This window comes from Salvelinus sp. IW2-2015, unplaced genomic scaffold (assembly GCF_002910315.2).
Source record: "Salvelinus sp. IW2-2015 unplaced genomic scaffold, ASM291031v2 Un_scaffold9862, whole genome shotgun sequence".
NCBI lineage: Eukaryota > Metazoa > Chordata > Actinopteri > Salmoniformes > Salmonidae > Salvelinus > Salvelinus sp. IW2-2015.
The window spans coordinates 1-6,607 of record NW_019951120.1 but is presented as its reverse complement, the minus strand read 5'-3'; the positions used below and the strand labels follow the sequence as shown (position 1 = coordinate 6,607).

Here is a 6,607-nt window from a genome sequence, read left to right as displayed (position 1 = left end):
GCTCGTGTCCAAGGGTCCTAGGGCGTCTAGTCCAGGGTCCCAACAGGGCTCTAGTCAGGGTCACAGGGTTGTGGCTTCTAGTCCAGGGTCCACAGGGTCTTAGTCCAGGGTCCACAGGGCTCTAAGTCCAGGGTCCACAGGGCTCTAGACCAGGGTCCACAGGGCTCTAGACCAGGGTCCACAGGGCTCTAGTCCAGGGTCCATGTAGTGCACTATATTGAGGATAGGATACCATTTGGGATGCATCCTAGGTCAGTGTTTACCTGATCACTCATCATTTACATAGGAACAAAACATTCAGAGGCTATGGGGCGGTCCCATTTCATCGGTTCACTTCAATCTAACAAATAAATGAGGATATACTGAATATCTATATCACAACTCCCTGGTCTGAGATTAAAAACATCATATTTAACAAGTGTGTTCATTTACAGAGATCATTCCTTGTGCCTTTGTTCACCGCTGTCCAGCTGCCCTGATTGAAATGACTGCTATTAGTTCACTAAATAATCTATATATTTTATCAATACCTTCTTCTCAGCACTGACCACAAGAGGTTCAGAAAACACTAGGTCAAAGATCAGAAAACTCCATGTCTCAGGTCTAGGAGCAGGTCTAGGAGCAGGTCTAGGAGCAGGTCAAGGAGCAGGTCAAGGAGCAGGTCAAGGAGCAGGTCAAAGATCAGAAAACTCCATGTCTCAGGTCTAGGAGCAGGTCAAGGAGCAGGTCTAGGAGCAGGTCAAGGAGCAGGTCTAGGAGCAGGTCAAGGAGCAGGTCTAGGAGCAGGTCTAGGAGCAGGTCTAGGAGCAGATCAAGGAGCAGGTCTAGGAGCAGATCAAGGAGCAGGTCAAGGAGCAGGTCTAGGAGCAGGTCTAGGAGCAGGTCAGCTCCTCAGAGGGTTAGACAGGCACTGCTGTCACTTTCCACAACTCCTGAAAAAGAGAAAGTCTGACGTCGGAATTGGAGTTGATGACAACGCAATATATAAAAGACTGTAAATACCCAACTTGAAGCAACCACATATTTAGCCATGGAGCATGTTCTGATTGGCCAGTGAGGGGGTCATGCCTCAACACTCAACTTATTCATTAAAACCAAGCCCTTTCGCGCCACCGCCCGCTCTTGCGCTCATAATTCCGGCTGTGAAAATAGCTAAAATATTTCCACCCTGGACCTATAGTGCTTCCCCAGCGCTAAGATGTACCATTGTGTTAAGCTTTGAAGATTTACCATTGTGTTAAGCTTTACCATTGTGTTAGCTCTGTAGATTTTACATGGTGTTAGCTGAGTAGATTTACATGGTGTTAGCTGAGTAGATTTACCATGGTGTTAGCTGAGTAGATTTACCATGGTGTTAGCTGTTAGCTGAGTAGTTTCCATGGTGTTAGTGAGTAATTTACATGGTGTTAGCTGAGTAGTTTACCATGGTGTTAGCTGGTAGATTTACCATGGTGTTAGCTGAGTAGATTTCCCATGGTGTTAGCTGAGTAGATTTACCATGGTGTTAGCTGAGTAGATTTACCATGGTGTTAGCTGAGTAGATTTACCATGGTGTTAGCTGAGTAGATTAACCATGGTGTTAGCTGAGTAGATTTACCATGGTGTTAGCTGAGTAGATTTACCATGGTTGTTAGCTGAGTAGATTTACCATGGTGTTAGCTGAGTAGATTTACCATGGTGTTGCTGAGTAGATTACCATGGTGTTAGCTGTGAGATTTACCATGGTGTTGCTTGTAGATTTACCATTGCGTTAGCTCTGTAGAGTTACCATTGCGTTAGCTCTGTAGAGTTACCATTGCGTTAGCTTTGTGGAGTTACCATTGCGTTAGCTTTGTAGAGTTACCATTGTGTTAGCATTGTAGAGTTACCATTGTGTTAGCATTGTAGATTACCATTGTGTTGCTCTGTAGTTACCATTGTGTTAGCTTTGTAAATAGAGCCCTCAGTCTCAGTGTAGTGGATATAAAGATATAGTACCAGAAACATACTTTTGGTTTAGGATATAGTACCAGAAACATACTGTTGGGTTTAGGATATAGTACTAGAAACATTCTGTTGGGTTTAGGATATAGTACAAGAACATTTGTTGGGTTTAGGATATAGTACTAGAAACATACTGTTGGGTTTAGGATATAGTACTAGAAACATTCTGTTGGGTTTAGGATATAGTACAAAGAAACATTCTGTTGGGTTTAGGAATATAGTACTAGAAACATACTGTTGGTTTAGGATATAGTACCAGAAACATCTGTTGGGTTTAGGATATAGTACTAGAAACATTCTGTTGGGTTTAGGATATAGTAAAAGAAACATTCTGTTGGGTTTAGGATATAGTATAGAACTACTGTTGGGTTTAGGATATAGTACTAGAAACATTCTGTTGGGTTTAGGATATAGTACAAGAAACATTCTGTTGGGTTTAGGATATAGTACTAGAAACATACTGTTTGGGTTTAGGATATAGTACTAGAAACATTCTGTTGGGTTTAGGATATAATACTAGAAACATTCTGTTGGGTTTAGGATATAGTACTAGAAACATACTGTTGGGTTTAGGATATAGTACAGAAACATTCCTGTTGGGTGGATATTACTAGAAACATTCTGTTGGGTTTAGGATATGTACCAAAACATTCTGTTAGGGTTAGGATATAGTTACTAGAAACATTCTGTTGGTTCAGGATATAGTACTAGAAACATACTGTAAGGTTTAGGAATATAGTACGTAGACATTCTGTTGGGTTTAGGATAATAGTACTAGAACATTCTGTTGGGTTTAGGATTATGTACAGAAACATTCTGTTGGGTTTAGGAATATACTAGAAACATTCTGTTGGGTTAGGATATAGTACTAGAAACATTCTGTTGGTTTAGTATAGTACTAAAAACATTCTGTTGGGTTTAGGATATAGTACTAGAAACATACTGTTGGGTTTAGGATATAGTACTAGAAACATACTGTTGGGTTTAGGAATAGTACTAGAAACATACTGTTGGGTTTAGGATATAGTACTAGAAACATACTGTTGGGTTTAGGATATAGTACTAGAAACATTCTTGGGTTTAGGATATAGTACTAGAAACATTCTGTTGGGTTTAGGATATAGTACTAGAAACATTCTGTTGGGTTTAGGAATATGTACTGAGAAACATTCTGTTGGGTTTAGGATATAGTATAGAAACATTCTGTTGGGTTTAGGATATAGTACTAGAAACATCTTGTTGGTTTAGGATATAGTACTAGAAACATACTGTTGGGTTAGGATATAGTACTAGAAACATACTGTTGGGTTAGGATATAGTACTAGAAAATACTGTTGGGTTAGGATATAGTACTAGAAACATATGTTGGGTTTAGGATATAGTACTAGAAACATTCTGTTGGGTTTAGGGATATAGTATAGAAACATTCTGTTGGGGTTAGGATATAGTACTAGAAACATTCTGTTGGTTTAGGATATAGTACTAAAAACATCTGTGTTTAGGATATAGTACTAGAAACATTCTGTTGGTTGGATATAGTACTAGAAACATCTGTAAGGGTTTGGATATAGTACTAGAAACATTCTGTTGGGTTAGGATATAGTACTAGAAACATTCTGTTGGTTTAGGATAATAATAGAACATACTGTTGGTTTAGGATATAGTACTAGAAACAAGTTCTGTTGGGTTTTAGGATATGTACTGAAACATTCTGTTGGGTTTAGGAATAGTACTAGAAACATCTGTTAGGGTTAGGATATAGTACTAGAAACATTCTGTTGGGTTTGGGATATAGTACCAGAAACATTCTGTTGGGTTTAGGATATATACCAGAAACATTCTGTGGTTTGGATACGTACTAGAATTCTGTTGGTTTAGGATATAGTACTAGAAACTTCTGTTGGGTTTAGGATATGTACTAGAAACATACTGTTGGATAGGGTTTTCTAGGTTCAGTAAAGTGTGTATGTGAACTGGTGTTGTGTGTGTCTCTCACCAGTTGCTCTATGCGCTCATACAGCAGGCACTGGTGGAAGAGGGTGTGACCTGCTCCACTGTGAAGCATGTCCGTCCGTCCTTAGCTCCTGCATTCACACAGACAGTGGCGGAAATGGTTGTAGGCTCGCATGAATATTCCATGTTCTCAGAGGAAGTTCACCTGGGGAACACACACACGTAGGCAAGACACACACACAACACACACACACCACACACACACACACACACACACACACACACACACACACACACACACACACACACAACACACACACACAACACACACACACACCCCACACAAAAAACTGTAATTACAAGAGTGGCACATGAGCTAGATTCATTTTTACCATTAGGCATAAATCTATATATACAAGACCCGAGGGTCACTCTAACAGAGCTCAGAGTTCCTCTGTGGAGATGGGCGAAACTTCCAGAAGGACAACCATCCCTGCAGCATCCACAATCAGGCCTTTATGATAGGGTGGCAGCCAGAACGAAGCCACTCCTCAGTAAAAGGCACACGAACGAGCCCGCTTGGAGTTTTCCAAGAGGCACCCTAAAGCCGTCCAGACAATGAGAAACAAGATTCTCTGGTCTGATGAAACCAAGATTGAACTCTTTGGCCGGAATGCCAAGAATCACGTCTGGAGGAAACGCTGGCATTATCCCTACGGTGAAGCATGGCGGTGCAGTATCCTGATGTGCAGATGTTTTTTAGCAGGAGGGATGGGAGACCAGTCAGGATCGAGGGAAAGATGAACGGGAGCAAGTACAGAGAGATCCTTGAATGAAACCTGCTCAGAGCGCTCGGACACAGGACTGGGGCGAAGTCCAACAGGACAATGACCCTAAGCAGGGTCTTAGAACAAGTCTCTGAATGTCCTTGAGTGGCCCAGACTTGAACCCGATCAGGATATCTCTGGAGGAACCTGAAAATAGCTGTGCAGCAACACTCCCCATCCAACCTGACAGAGCTTGCGAGATCTGCAGAGAAGAATGGAGAAAACTCCCCAAATACAGGTGTGCCAAGCTTGTAACTTCATACTCAAGCTGTAATCGCCTAACCAGTTTTTGCTTGTTTATTATTGGTAATGTGTGTAGATTGATGAGGGAAAAATAAAATGAAATCAATTTTAGAATAAGGCTGTAATGTAACAAATGTGGAAAAAGTCAATTGACCTGAATTCTTACCGAAGGCACTGTATGTTACCTCTTCTCTATAGACAGGTATGTTACGTCTTCTCTATAACAGTATGTGTACAGGTATTTACCTCTTCTCTATAGACAGGTATGTACCTCTTCTATAGACAGTATGTAGTCAGGTATGTTACCTCTTCTCTATAGACAGGTATGTTACCTCTTTCTCTATAGACAGGTATGTAGTACAGGTATGTTACCTCTTCTCTATAGACAGGTATGTAGACAGTATGTTACTCTTCTTCTATAGACAGGTATGTTTACTTCTTCTCCTATAGACAGGTATGTTACCTCTTCATCTATAGCAGGTATGTTATAAACAGGTATGTACTCTTCTCTATAGAACAGGTTAGTTACCTCTTCTCTACATAGACAGGTATGTAGTACAGGTATGTTCCTCTTCTCTATAGACAGGTATGTAGTACAGGGTTGTACTCTTCTCTATAGACAGGTATGTAGTACAGGTATGTTACCTCTTCTCTATAGACAGGTATGTAGAAGGTGTGTACCTCTTCTCTATAGACAGGTATGTTCCTTTCTCTATGCCTATGTAGACAGGTATGTTACTCTTCTTAAGACAGGTATTAGTACAGTTGTTACCTCTTTCTCTATAGACAGGTATGTAGTACAGGTATGTTACCTCTTCTCTATAGACAGGTATGTAGTACAGGTATGTTACCTCTTCTCTATAGACAGGTATGTAGTACAGGTATGTTACCTCTTCTCTATAGACAGGTATGTAGTACAGTGTATGTTTACCTCTTCTCTATAGACAGGTATGTAGTAGCAGGTATGTTACCTCTTCTCTATAGACAGTATGTAGTACAGGTATGTTACCTCTTCTCTATAGAACAGGTATGTAGTACGGTATGTTACGCTTTCTATAGACAGGTATGTAGTACAGATGTTCTTTCTCTATAGACAGGTATGTAGTACAGGTATGTTACCTCTTCTCTATAGACAGGTATGTAGTACAGGTATCGTACCTTTCTCTCTATAGAAGGTAGTAGTACAGGTATTGTACCTCTCTCTATAGAAGGTATGTAGTACAGGTATGTTACCTCTTCTCTATAGACAGGTATGTAGTACAGTATGTTACTCTTCTCTATAGACAGGTATGTAGTACAGGTAGTTACCTCTTCTCTATAGAAGGTACTTAGATACAGGTATGTTACCTCTTCTTATAGACAGGTAGTAGTAAGGTAGTTACGCTTTCTCTATAGACAGGTATGTAGTACAGGGAGACGGAGGTTGTTACAGATCCTGTACAGAGTTCGGAACAGCGCGTCTGTCAGATCGTCATCGTAAGCACACTGGAACAAATGATAATAACATACAGTTTATTACCATTAATATTCACAGAGATCATTCAGCACCATACTATCTGTGTTCTGTACCTGTAGTCTGCTCTGAGTGCTAGTGAATTAGC

At 40.5% G+C, this 6,607-nt stretch overlaps 2 long non-coding RNA genes across 2 annotated transcripts; one reads left to right on the top strand and one right to left on the bottom strand.

The window, feature by feature from the left end:
• Nucleotides 1-133: 133 nt before the first annotated feature.
• On the bottom strand, nt 134-4,099 carry LOC139027327 (uncharacterized). Its single transcript, XR_011479412.1, has 2 exons — nt 3,980-4,099; nt 134-932 (listed from the first exon to the last, which is right to left on the bottom strand). It is a non-coding gene; the product is annotated as an uncharacterized lncRNA (long non-coding RNA).
• A 1,770-nt stretch (nt 4,100-5,869) lies between these two features.
• Nucleotides 5,870-6,259, top strand: LOC139027326 (uncharacterized). The gene is made up of 3 exons (XR_011479411.1): nt 5,870-5,931; nt 6,083-6,181; nt 6,218-6,259. It is a non-coding gene; the product is annotated as an uncharacterized lncRNA (long non-coding RNA).
• Nucleotides 6,260-6,607: the final 348 nt, after the last annotated feature.